This window comes from Ornithorhynchus anatinus, chromosome 4 (genome assembly GCF_004115215.2).
Source record: "Ornithorhynchus anatinus isolate Pmale09 chromosome 4, mOrnAna1.pri.v4, whole genome shotgun sequence".
In the NCBI taxonomy this organism is placed as follows: Eukaryota; Metazoa; Chordata; class Mammalia; order Monotremata; family Ornithorhynchidae; genus Ornithorhynchus; species Ornithorhynchus anatinus.
In genome coordinates this window covers 94,749,696-94,764,079 of record NC_041731.1, presented here as the reverse complement: position 1 = coordinate 94,764,079, position 14,384 = coordinate 94,749,696, and the positions used below count along the sequence as shown (strand labels likewise).

Below are 14,384 nucleotides of genomic sequence, written 5' to 3'. Positions count from 1 at the left end.
TCATCCCCTAATAGACCCACATGCCAAGACTCGTCTCCCTCCGGGCAACGGGAGTCCAGAGACCGGGGTCAATTCTTCAGAAGAAACAAAAGAAACCGCAATACCGCCTTGATCCACCAGACTGCGTGCAGTAAAACAAGGTACATAGCCCCACGAAACTTTCATTCGATAGTATTTAATGAGTGCTTACTGTGTGCAGGGCACTGTACTAAGTGCTCGGGAGAAGATAAGTTTGGAAGCAGAAGAAATCCCCATTCCGGTTAGGCTACATTTTCCCCTGTGGATGGGCAATGCGTAGAGTCACTTAAGTCACTTAACTTCTCTGTGCCTCAGTTACCTCATCTGTAAAATGGGGATTAAGTTGGTGAGCCTCATGTGGGACAACCTGATGATCCTGTATCTACCCCAGCACTTAGAACAGTGCTCTGCACATAGTAAGCGCTTAACAAATACCAACATTATTATTAGAGGAAGTGATGGTGAGAAGGAGACACTTGGATATTTTCCAAATTGGGCCTAAATCCTTGTAACTGGACAGGCTGGCTTTCACTCTAAAAAGAGGCAGCATGGCCTAGTCAGTCAGTCAGATTGGATTTCCTGAGTGCTTATTCTGTGCAGAGCACTGTACTAAGCGCCTGGGAGAAGTACAATAAACAATATGAGACACACATTCCCTGCTCACAACAAGTTTACAGTCTAGAGGCCTAGAGGATAGAGCACAGGCCTGGAATTCAAAAGGACCCTGAGTTCCAATCCTCGTTCTGCCACTTGCCTCCTATGTGACCAACTTCTCTGGGCCTCAGTTACCTCACCTGTAAAATGGAGATTAAGACTGCTATGACCATGGGGGATGGGGACTGTGTCCAAACTGATAAGTCTGTATTTCCCATAGTGCTCAATACAGCACATGGCACATAGTAAGTACTTAAATACCATACATCACAAAACATAAAAACTTCTGGTTTGGACTGCCAGGGATGTGACATGCCATTTTTAAACAGCTCCATTTCAGACAGCTAAAGAGTGACAGAGTCACCTAATAGAAAGGGCACAAGCTTGGGAGTCAGAGGACCTGCGTTCTAAATCATCCTGACTCTGCTCCTGACTATATCCAGCTTGATTATCTGGTATCTATCCCAGAGCCTCATACAGGGCTTGGCACGTAGTAAGTGCTTAACAAATAACATTACTATTATGAGTGGCCTGGACACCCTCCCTCTTTATATACGATAGACAATTACTCTCCCCCACCTTCCAAAGCCTACTGAAGGCACATCTCCTCCAAGAAGCCTTCCCTGACTGGGGCCTTCCTCTCCTCTTCTCCCACTCCCTTCTGTGATGCTTTTACTTGCTCCTTCATTCATCCTCTCTCCCATCCCCACAGCACACACATATATATATATGTATATATCTGAAATCTATTTATTTATGTATATGAATGGCTGTCTCTCCCTCTAGACTGTGAGCTCGTTGTGGGCAGGAATGTGTCTGTGTTGTACTGTACTCTGCCTAGCGCTTAGTACAGTGCTTTGCACACAGTAAGTGCTCAGTAAATGCAACTGAATGAATCAATACTCCGCCACTTAGCTGGGTGACTTTGGGCAAGTCACTTCATTTCTCTGTGCCTCAGTTCCCTCCTCTGTAAAATGGGGATTAAGACTGTAAGCCCCACGTGGGACAAGCTTATTACTCTGTATCTACCTCAGTGCTTAGAACAGTGCTTGGCACATAGCGCTTAAATACCGTCATTATTATTATTACTATTATTAGCTCCCTTTCCAGTGGGTGTACCCACCATTCCTGTTTCACCCTAGTTACTTCCTCTTTAGGCTGGAATTTTCCACAGCTTTTTCAGCATCTCTGGCCTGAACGGTCCAACTTTGGGGCATTCAGCTTTATTGGAACCACGTTGGGGTTTGAGCAGATAAGGGGTTGTTTGTTTCCTTATTTTATGGTATTTGTTAAGCGTGTACTGTGCGTCAAGCACTGTTCTGAGCGCTGGGGAAGATACAAGCTAATCAACCCGGATACAATCCCTGTCTCACATGGGGCTCACAGTCTAAATAGGAAGGAGAACGGGTGTTTAATCCCTATTTTGCAGATGACAAAACTGAGGTGCAGGAGTTAGGGTCACACAGCAGGCGAGAAGCTATGTGGCTTGGTGGATAGAGTAAGGGCCTGGGAGTTGGAAGGAACTGGGTTCTAATCCCACCTCAATCAATCCATCAAACAATTGGATTTCTGTGTGCAGTTCTCTGTACTAAGCGCTTAGGAGAGTACAATATAACAGAGTTGGTAAAAGCAACGTGGCTCAGTGGAGAGAGCACGGGCTTGGGAGTCAGGGGTCATGGGTTCTAATCCCGGCTCTGCCACCTGTCAGCTGTGTGACTTTGGGCAAGTCACTTAACTTCTCGGTGCCTCAGTTACCTCCTCTGTTAAATGGGGATGAAGACTGTGAGCCTCACTTGGGACAACCTGATTACCCTGTATCTCCCCCAGCGCTTAGAACAGTGCTGGCACATAGCACTTAAATACCAACATTACTATTATTATTCCTGTCCATACGAGCTTACACCTAGAGGGGAGGCTCCTCCACTTGTCTGGTGTATGACCTTGGGCAAGTCACTTAATTTCTCTGTGCCTCAGTCACCTCATCTGTAAAATGGTAACTGACTATGAGCCCCAAGTGGGACATGGATTGTGTCCAACTTAACTAGTCCCATCTACTATGGCACATAGTAAGCACTTAACAATACCATTAAAAAAGAAAGTGGTGGATCCAGAAATAGACCTCAGGTCCTCTTGATTCCCACACCCCTGCTCTTTCCCAACAGGCCTGTGCTTTATCCACCAGGCTACGCTGCTTCCCATGTTGTTTCTATTACACATCACTAATAAGAACACAAAAATGAACATGTTGGATAAACATCTACTACAAGATGTTTGCTTTTATCCCACTCCCTTCTGCGTAGCCCTAACTTGCTCCCTTTATTCATCCCCCCTCCCACCCCACAGCACTTATGTAAAAACTGTAATTTATGTATATGAATGTTTCCTTCCCCCTCTGGACTGTAAGCTCATTGTGGGCAGGGAATGTGTTAGCTTTTATATTGTACTCTCCCTAGAGCTTAGGACCATGCTCTGCACAGAGTAAGCGCTCAGTAAATAGGATTGAATGAATCAATGACTGTTTCTCTTATTCCCAGAGCCTGGGAACAGCTTAAATACCACCCTGCCCACAAGGTAGGGGTCTGAGGATAGAAGCAAGTAGGCAGAACAGTTGACACTGAGATTAGTTGGCAGTTAAAACTTTGGTGCAGAAATGATATTAGTTGGACTACGGACATCAGTCAGTCAATCAAATAAACTGTAAGCTCATTGTGGGCAGCAAATGTGTCTGCCTACTGTTGATCTCTCCCAAGCACTTAGTACAGTGCTCTGCACACAGTAAACGTTCAATCAAAACCACTGATTGATTGATTTCCCACCAATCATGCACCTACTGGGGCATAAGGTGCAACGAGCAAGTAGACAGGTAGTCAGGATCCACTGGTGGCCAAGGTGACCAATGCATAGTGCCGAGACTGGGCTGTAGACTGTAAGCTCATTGTGGACAGGGAATGTGTCTATTTTTAGATTGTACTGCCCCAAGTGCTTAGTACAGTGCTCCGCACACAGTAAGCACTCAATTAATATGATTGACTAACAATGACTACAGTGCTATGACCGGCAGGCCATAGAAGTTGCTGTGGTCTTGGCCACCCACATTACCCAGCTAGTTTTGATTATTCTTCCTGAGTCCACCCACCTCACAGAATGTTCTAGTTAGTTGTCTGGCCCGAAAATCTTCACCACAGGTGAAGGGCCCCATGGCACCCCTGGTTCCCACAGCAGTACCTTTTCCACTGGACCAATTAAAAAAAATAAAGTATTTATTAAGCGCTTACGGTACGCCAAGAACTGTTCTAAGGGCTAGGGCGGATATGAGTAAATTAGGTTGGACACAGTCCCTGTCCCATGTGGGACTCACAGTCTCAATCCCCATTTTACAGATGAGATAATTGAGGCATAAAGAAGGGAAGTGACTTGCCCAAGATCACAGAACAGACATGTGGGAGAACCGAAATTACAGTCCTTGACCTTTTGACTCCCAGGCCTGTGCTCTAACCATTACGCCATGCTGCTTCTCCAATAGCAAGACTGACCAAGAACTGGAAGAGCGGACAGCAAAGAAATACCAAGTACTTTGCATATAGAGTGAAGACTGAAAAGTTTATGAAAGATGGGAGACTATGACCTTAAGAACCTCCAAGAAATACTTTGCCGTCTCCTATGGAGGTATAATAATAATAATAATAGTAAGCAAGAAATATTTCACCTATTATGGAGGTATAATAATAATAGTAAGGGTCTGTGTTAATGATAACTTTGTGTCAAGCACTGTATATTGTACATATCCAGTGCCTACCAATAGGTTTATGAGGAAAGTGAAGCACAGAAATGAAGTGACTTTGCAGGGTCCCACAGCAGGCAAATAAGAGCTGGGATTGGAATTGAGCAGTAACGTGGCCTAGTGGACAGAGCATAGGCCTGGAAGCCAGAAGACCTGGGTTCCAAACGTGGCACCGCCAACTGCCTGCTATGCTAAGAGGAACAGAATGGCCTAGAGGCAAGAGCATGGGTTTGGGAGTCAGAGGTCAGGGGTTCTAATCCCGGTTTTGCCACTTGTCTGCTGTGTGACCTTGGACAAGTCACTTAACTTCTCTGTGCCTCAGTTACCTCATCTGTAAAATGGGGATTGAAACTTTGAGCCCCGCATGCGACAATCTGATCACCTTGATTTACCCCAGCTCTCAGAACTGTGCTTGGCACATAGTAAGCGCTTAACAGACACTATAATTATTATTATTAACACCGGGCAAGCCACTTCACTTCTCTGTGTCTCAGTTACCTCATCTGTAAAATGGGAATTAAGACTGCGAGTTCCACTTGGGACATGGACTGTGTCCAACCTGATAAGCTTGTATCTACCCCAGCACTTTGTATAGTTCCTGACACTTAGTAAGCACTTACCATTTAATTAAAAAAAATAAATAAAAACAAAACTTATAGTTCCCCAATTCCAAGTCCTGAACTCTTTCCATAGGGCCACACTGCTTCTTGGGCATGTGGCTATATCTGATTCAGCTCCTGAAGTGAATACTGAGTTCCAAAGGCTCCACAACTTTGATGAGATGGGAAGATGGGAGAAAGCGTCAAGTTCAAAGCCTTGAAACCATCAAGTTCAAAGCCTTGAAACCGTCAAGTTCAAAGCCTTGAAACCTGTATCATGAGGAAGGGGGGGCAGCCTAACAAATGTCAAATACAAGGGCCTCCCTATTTTGAAATATCTGTGAAAAGCTGGCTGGTTCATTTGATTTACAACACTATATCAGTAAACTTATAAACAGAAAATTTGTATTTACTTCTATATTGCTATAAATATTTTTCTAACAAACATATGGTACCAGTGAAAAACATTTGGGGGAGATATGAGCAAAGCTATTAGTTCTAGTGCTTAACTAAAGAACTACACATCAATATTTCATCATATTAGATATAAAATCGCTCTGAAAATGAACTTTGCCATTTCCCATAGGTCATGACGTTCTTCTCAGACAATTCTATATTTCAGATCTGGAATTTTATAACGCTCTCTGAGTCAGCTTTTATTTACCAAGCATTCAAAAAAGAACACAAGTCCCTTGATTTTTAAGTAACTTCTAGACTAGAGCCTAGAAGACTACAGCCTAATTTTCCCTCTCTGGACTGTAAGTTCCCCCTTCTAAACTTTAAGCTCATTGTGGGCAGGGGAATGTGACTGTTTATTGTTGTTCTGTATTCTTAGTACAGTGCTCTGCACACATTAAGTGCTCAATACATACGATCTAATGAATGAATGCAATATTTTAGTCAAAATACTCAAGGCCCAATATGACAATTTCACAATAATAAGAATTTATGGAATGATAGTGCCTGCAAGAGAACATTATCGGGGATGAACATTTATTTAACAAGCTGGGAATTCCACCTCACTTATCTAAGCGGCTTCATTCAGTATCCAGAAAATGGAAAAACTTTGAAGTTTAAGGCATATATAATGTGTCAAACTGCAAGGGCAAGCGTAAGGTTTTTGAACACTCACCTCCTTCTCCTTTGCTCTCTCCCACATAGCATTTTTCACATTATTTACATTACTCCTCTGGGCTAATTTTCCTCATTTGGCAACTAAAAAAATTCAGAGGTTCTGGGTTCTAAACCCAGTTCTGTCATGTCTGTCGTTGGGCAAGTCACTTAAGTTCTCTGTGCCTCAGTTACCTCATCTGTAAAATGGGGATTAAGACTGTGAGCCCCATCAAGGACATGGATTGTGTCCAACCTGATGACCTTGTATCTACCCCAGTACTTAGAACAGTGCCTGGCACATAGTAAGCGCTTAACCAATGCCATTTTAAGAAATAAAAGATCTTAACAAGTAAGATAACGATGCCATGCCCTTTTAGCATTCATTCATTCAATTGTATTTATTGAGCACTTACTGTGTGCAGAGCACTTTACTAAGCTCTTGGAAAGTACAGTTCAGCAACAAATAGAGACAATCCCTGCTCACAATGGGCTCACAGTCTACAAGGGGAGAGACAGGCATCAAAACAAGTAAACACCATCAATAGAAACAAAATTATAGATTCATTCATTCAATAGTATTTATTGAGCGCTTACTATGTGCAGAGCACTGTACTAAGCGCTTGGGATGAACAAGTCGGCAACAGATAGAGACAGTCCCTGCCGTTTGACGGGCTTACAGTCTAATCGGGGGAGACGGACAGACAAGAACAATGGCAATAAATAGAGTCATACAGGCCATTAATATAAATAGAATTATAAATATATACACCAGTGCTGTGGGGGAGGTAGAGCAGAGGGAGTGAATAGAGGTGATGGGGAGGGGGATTAGAGGAAAAGGGGGGCTCAGTCTGGGGTCTCCATGCCAGATCTTATTTCATTTATTCATTCAATCATATTTATTGAGCACTTATTGTGTGCAGAGCACGTTCAATGCAGAAATAAAGAGACAATCCCTGATCACAATGAACTTACAGTCTGGGGGGAGAGGGGAAAGACAGATATCAATACAAATAAACAGAAATAGCATTAAAGTGTGTGAAAAACAGTAGGAATCCAAACTGCTTTTCCCTCCCCTAGGCAAGGAAATTTCTTTTCTTCTCCCTCTGAAAAGTCTGTGCCCTCTTAAGAGATGGCAGTTTGAGATCAGACACTTCACCGTCTAATGATGAACAGATTTGCCTCTCCACCTCAGGCACTGAATTTATTAAGAGAGAGAGAGAGAGATTGGGCTGTCCCCCAAAGGGGGGGGGGGGGAGGGTGACAAAGGTGAAACCCGGGAGTCCCCAGACTTTTCGCAACCACCTGATGCAAAGATGCAATCTTGGGCAATCTGCCCCTCCCCTCCACTTTGGCTAGCTTCATCCGGAAAAAGGCTTGCCAGTGTTTGGGTGGGCCTGCTGGGGGTCGGTTTCCCCTGCCCGGCCCCCTCCCCCCAACAACTGACCAACTCCTCCCCTCCCCCAGACAGACACAAACAGCTTATTCATTCTTTCCTCCACAAAGGAAAGGACGGAGGAAATGTTGTCCGCAGTTTTCCCCCCACCCACTGGGCCGGGGTCCGGCGGCCACTTTTGCAAAACTTTGCAAGGGATTGGTGGGGGGGGGGGGGGGGGGGAAATTGGCCTCTCCTCTGAACACCGTGCGGCTTCCAGCTGACCTCTTTTCAGTCCTGTCCACCCCCCACCAACCTCCCTTTAGCTGATAAGATAGAGGGGGACCCCACCCGCCACTCCCCAAGCCCCCCAAGCCCACCCACCCAGCAAAGAAGGCCAAGCTCCTGGTCCGGTCCTTGGGGACTGGACCCTGATGGCTCGGACTGTCCCGGGCCACAAGCCCATCCGGGGGCGTCGGTGGCCGCAGGGGGACACCACCCTCTTCCCTCCTCCAAATCCGAACTGTCTGCTCCCGCTGGTCTGCTGTGTGACCTTGGGCGAGTCACTTGACTCCTCTGAGCCTCGACTCCCTCGTCTGTAAAGTGGGAATGGAGACGGAGACACGTGGGACAAGGACCGGCTCCGACCCCGTTTCCTTCAATCGACCCCAGCGCTCAGTCCAGCGCCTGGCCCATAGTAAACGCTCAACGGTGGTCACAATTCGACTGTAAGCCCGTCAAACGGCAGGGACTGTCTCTATCTGTTGCCGACTTGTTCATTCCAAGCGCTTAGTACAGTGCTCTGCACATAGTAAGCGCTCAATAAATAAATACTATTGAATGAATTAGCATTACTGTCATCTCTCCGAGGACGATTTAGTCCCTGCATCCCGACTCCCCCAGTTTTCCCGGGAATGCTCCAAGGGGGGGGACACCCCCTCCTCTCCATGGCCGGAGAGGTTGTTAATCCGGACCCCTATCATGGACCCGCCCCCACCTCCAGCGCACCTTTCGCACTCACCTCCGCGCAACTTTAGCACTCACCTCCGCTTGGGCTTCAGGTCGCGGAGGCCCCTGGGGAGCCGGTCTTGGCATCCTTCCCTGGGTGCAGGCCCAGGTTCTGCCCTGTGCAGGTGGGCTGGGGGGGGGTTGGGGGACAGGGGGTCCGGAGGGAGCTGGGAGGAACTCCCGGCCGGCCCGAGCTCCAGCTCTGATTTTACAACTCTTCGGCTCCACCCCCGGCCGGGCTTTTCAGACTCAGCCGATTTGCATGCGGTGACCCCTCCTTGCCCTCTCTTCTTCGTGGATTTTTTTTTTTTAGAATCTCCCTCCCATCATTTCTCCCGGGAGGAACCGGCACTCAACTGCGGATTTACCACTTCCTAAATGCCCCCCTTTGGGGGCCTGACAGCCCCATCCTTCCCCCACCAGCTCCTTCCTTTAATTACATCGGGAAGTCATTGCTGCTCTCATTTATTCATTCGTTTTTACTGAGCCCTTATTCCAGGCAGAGCACTGGACTCAGCGCTTGATGGTATTCGTTCATTCATTCATTCAGTAGTATTTATTGAGCGCTTGCTATGAGCACAGCACTGTACTAAGCGCTTGGGATGGACAATTCAGCAACAGATAGAGACAATCCTTGCCCAATAACAGGCTCACAGTCTAGAAGGGGGAGACAGCAAAGCAAAACAGAACGAGACAAAACAACACCATCAAGATAAATAGAATCATGGAGATATACACCTCATTAACAAAATAAGTAGGGTAATAAATAAATAATATATACAAATATATACCACTTCCTAAATGCCCCCCTTCGGAGGCCTGACAGCCCCATTCTTCCCCCACCAGCTCCCTCCTTTAATTACACCGGTAAGTCATTGCTGCTATTGAGCCCTTATTGCAGGCAGAGCACTGGACTAAGCGCTTGATGGTATTCACTCATTCATTCATTCAGTAGTATTTATTGAGTGCTTGCAGAGCACTGAACTAAGCACTTGGGATGGACAAATGGGCAACAGATAGAGACCCTGCCCAAGAACGGGCTCAGAGTCTAGAAGGGGGAGACAGACAGCAAAGCAAAACAGAACAAAACAAAACAAATTCGTTAGGCACTTACTATGTGCAAAGCACTATTCTAGGTGCCCAGTGGGGAAATACAAGGTGATCAGGTGGTCCCATGTAGGGCTCACAGTCTTAATTCCCATTTTACAGATGAGGGAACTGAGGCACAGAGATATGAAGCAACTTGCCCAAAGTCACACAGCTGACAAGCGGCGGAGCTGGGGTTAGAATCCATGACCTCTGACTCCCAAGCCCATGGTCTTTCCACTGAGCCACACTGCTTCTCGTGAAAATACAATACAACAATAGAGAGAGACAATCCCTGCCCAAAACAGGCTCACGGTCCAGGAGACAAACATTAGTACAAGTAAACAGGCAACAAGACCTTGAAACAAGTAAACAGGCATCAAGATCTCAAAGCAAGTAAACAGACATCATTATAAATAAAATTACAGACATACATAAGTGCTGTGGGGTGTGGAGGTGGGAGGAGAGCAAAGGGAGCGAGTCAGGGTGGGAAGGAAGGGAGCTAACTTAATGTCTGTTCAAAGTGTGTTTGCCCAGACAAAGGACCAGATGCTTGGCCCATGGAACAGCAGGTCCCAAGAGTGGAAAAGCAAACAATCAATCGATCAATCAATTCCTCCGGCCTGGATATATTTCCCCCTCACTGAGAAATTAATTCAAATCCAAGTGAAAATAAAAATAATAATAATAGTAATAATGGTATTTGTTAAGCACTTACTCTGTGCCAAGCACTGTTCTGAGCACTGAGGTAGATTCAGGGTAATCAGGTTGTCCCACATTGGGCTCACAGTCTTCATCCCCATTTTGCAGATGAGGTAACTGAGGCACAGAGAAGTTAAGTGACTTGCCCAAAGTCATACAGCCAACAAGGGGCGGAGTCAGGACTAGAACCCACAACCTCTGACTCCCAAGGCTCTGCTCTTTCCAACAGCAGGGGATACAGACGAGTCCCAACCTGGGGCGGACCACCACACCTTTAAACCTGCCTCTGACAGAGAAATTACATCAGCTTTACCCAAACTTTCCACATCAGAACAATAATAATATTAATAATTGTGGAATCTGTAAAGCACTTACTATGTGCCAGGCACAGAGGGTGGATACAGTCCCTGTCCCATGTGGGGCTCTCCATCTCAATCCCCATTTTACAGATGAGGTAACTGAGGCCCAGAGAAGTAAAGTGACTTGTCCAAGGTCACGCAGCAGACATGGCATAGTGGATAGAGCCTGGCCTGGGACTCAAAAGGTCATGGGTTCTAATCCTGGCCCCGCTGTGTGGCCTTGAGCAAATCACTTCCCTGGGTCTCATCTGTAAAACTGAGATTGAGACTGTGAGGCCCAAAGCAGGACAAGAACTGTGTCTGACCCGATTTCCTCTCATCCACCTCAGTGCTTACTACAGTGCCTGGCACTTGGTAAGCGATTAACAAATACCACAATTATTATTATTAATAAGTGATAGAGTCAGAATTAGAACCCTTAACCTTCTGACTCCCAGGCCTGTGTTCTATCCCCGAGACCACGCTGCTTCCGTAATAATATCGTTTCCTCCGATGTCCGGGGACGTTTGCTCACCTGGAAGAGTCGAGAACGCCTGCAGTGTTTGACTCAGTCAGGGTTATCAAAATGAGCACATGCCCTCAGTCTGATTTCTTCTAGGATCAGCCTGATTTCCTTTAAGCCTCCAGGTCCTCTGGACGCTTCCGGTTTTTACCTGCCTGTTCAGGTTGACCTCATTCCAAGATAAAACTTGAGGAGAGATAGCTGGAGACCACTCTCTGGGCTTCAGCACCCATAAAAGAAGGTATTAGGCCACCGTATGTCAGCGCGTGACTCATGCTTCTCCTCTCTCACCTCTGATCTTCCTTTCACCTCCAGAACCCTGAGACTTAACCCAGTCTGGACTCCGCTTGGGCAACCCACCTTATCCCACCTGCTCCACTTCATTCCATTCTGACTCACTTTCAGTCTGGTGAGGTCCTATCTCGGGCCTTGGCAACCACATTTCATTACAACCTTTAACCCCTGAGAAAATGTTTACCCACCCTCCCATTGCTTTAGACACCCAGCCTTATGCAGACCCCTCCCCCTGGGAGGGGTGTAATCCCCAGCCTCATCTAACCTCCTGTCCCTCACCTGCCTTTGTGAAGCCTCTCTGGCAGGCAACAGCAATCTCAAAATGCTAGGTCGGGTGGAGGAGGGGGGCCTGCAGCATTTAAGCCCTATGGTGAGCAGAGGTCAGCTCTAAACTCTTGCAAAAACAATAGAAATACAGGCAAGGATCCCACCCTCTGGGAGTTGGCAATCTAACAAATTGCTAAAAATAATATACAATACCCAGAAGAATAAGACTACAGCTACTCATGATTAAAACTGAAAGAAAGGAATTCAATAACGAATAAACAGAGCAGCACCTTTTGCTGAGGTTGCTGATTCATTCAATCGGATTTACTGACCGCTTACTGTGTGCAGAGCACTGTACTAAGCACTCGGAAGAGTACAATATAACAATAAAAAGATATATTTCTCACCCCCGAGTTTAGAGTGTAGAGGAGCTTGCTGGTGAGATGAACACATCTCCTCCAAGAGGCTTTCCTTAAAATCCTCTTCTCCTTTCCTCTTCTCCCCCTCCCTTCGGTGGCAGCCTGATTTGCTCCCTTTACTCATTCCCCCCTCGCAACCCCACAGCATTTATGTACATAGATGTAATTTATTTATATTAATGTCTGTCTTCCTTCTAGACTGTAAGCTCATTGTGGCCAGGGAATGTGTCTTTTTATTGTTATAATGTACTCTCGCAAGTGCTTAGTACAGTGCAGTGCCCTGCACACAGTAAGCGCTCAACCAATACAATTGTCAACAAAAAGTACAATTCACTGACTGACGGGACCAGAAGACGGCAATTAATCAGGGAATGCTTGCTGGAGGAGTTGGCTTGACAGGAGGGCTTTGAAAGTGGAGAGGGACTTGGTTTGGTGGATTTTAGTGGGGAGGAAGTTTCAGGCACCCCAGCATCTTGCCCAGAAGGAACTGAGCACAGACCAAATGGTCCAAGACCCCACCCTGTGCTGATTCAAACTGTATGCTCACCCGTCCTTTCTCTTCCTTGTCTGCTCCAGGCCCTCTGAGGTAGCCCAAAGATTTGCTTTCCATACTCCTTGCTTGCCTACCCACCTATTCTTTTTCAGACTCTTCTACCTAGCCATCAATCATATTTATTGAGTGTTTACTATGTGCAGAGCATTGTACTAAGCGCTTGGAAGAGTACAATATAACAGAATTGGTAGACACTAATTTCTGTGCTCTGCTCCTCCTCCTCTGTTTTTTGTAACTCTCCATCTTCTTTTCATTTATAAAAGAGGACTGGGAATCACAATGGTCAGTTGCAACTTGTGACCCTGACACAAGTTAGCAGTAAGGAGGAGGACCAGGACTGATTTTCTGGGGGAGAGCAGGGGATGTTTGGGAGGGGGAAATGCAGGGAGACATCATCATTCACCAAGACAGCTATACACTCTAGGTTTGAAGGTTAACCTTGAGTTGTCCAAGATAAAATAGGCTGTTTTTAATTCCCATTTAAAGCAAGATGAACTGAAAATAAGATACAACAAAGCTTCTTCGCTCAGGCCTCTGTGTGTCCTGGGAACAAAATGTTCTCACATCAATCAAAGTCACGTTTAGCCATTCCATTGGTTTTCACCTCCATGGACGATGAACAAATCTCTTGCTGAGACCAGCTGAATCCTTGGAAGGTGGGGGGGTTAGGGGGAGAGGGGGAGGGGGATCCACATGGTTCTTCCTTTTCCCTGGTTGAGGCCGAGCTGCTGTGAAGTCAGCCTGGTCTCAGTCATAATGGACAGAGCACGTGCCTGGGAGTCAGAAGGACCTGGATTCTAATTCCGGCTCCATCACTTTTTGGCTGTGTGACCTTGGGTAAGTCACTTCATTTCTCTGGGTATCAGTAACCTCATCTGTAAAATGGGGATTGAGACTGTGAGCCTCACGTGGGACAGGGATTGTTTCCACCCCAGTGCTTAGTGCAGTGCCTGGCACACAGTAAGTGCTTAATAAATACCACTATTATTAGTATTATTATTCTCTGTGTCTCAGTTACCTCATCTGGAATAGGGATTATTGAGCCTCATATGGGACAGGGACTGTGTCCATCCTGATTAGTTTTTAGCTATCCCAATGCTTAGAACAGTGCTTGGTACATAGTAAGTGCTTAACAAATACCATCATCATTATCACAGGGCCTGAAGAGGCAGACTGCAGGCAAGAAAGCCAACTCCTTCTGGCCTTTGGCCCTGTTAGCTTAGTCAGGCTACACTCTGAGATATTCAAGGAAGCAGCATGGCATAATGAGAAGCAGCGTGGCGTAGTGGATAGAGCACGGGTTTGGGAGTCAGAAGAACATGGGTTCTAATCCCTGTTCTGTCATTTGTCTGGTGTGTGACCTTGGGCAAATCACTTCACTTCTCTGGGCCTATCTCATCTGTAAAATGGGGATGAAGACTGTGAGCCCCACATGGGACAAGTACTGTGTCCAACCCCATTTGCTTCTACCCACCCCAGCGCTTAGTACAGTGCCTGGAACATAGTAAGTGCTTAACAGATACCATTATTATTATTATTTTTATTAACAATAATAATCAGGTCCCTCCTGGGGCCTACTATTAGATGGGTCTCCCTCAAGTGTTGGAGATAAGAAAAGGCTGCTGAAAAATCCTGTACAAATGTTAAGTTGATCATT

At 46.2% G+C, this 14,384-nt stretch overlaps 1 protein-coding gene across 3 annotated transcripts in view; it reads right to left on the bottom strand.

Annotated features, from left to right (window-relative positions):
- BCAR3 (BCAR3 adaptor protein, NSP family member) overlaps positions 1-14,384 on the bottom strand; it is a 261,311-nt gene that overhangs the window by 134,879 nt on the left and 112,048 nt on the right. Inside the window, exon 1 of one of the 3 annotated variants that reach the window (XM_029063374.2) lies at positions 8,559-8,695. The exons of 1 other annotated variant lie outside the window; for it this stretch is intronic. The gene's annotated coding sequence lies outside the window, so the exon portion shown is untranslated. Of the gene's footprint in view, positions 1-8,558; positions 8,696-14,384 lie in introns of those variants that run through there. One more of the 3 variants, XM_029063373.2, reaches the window with a different exon arrangement.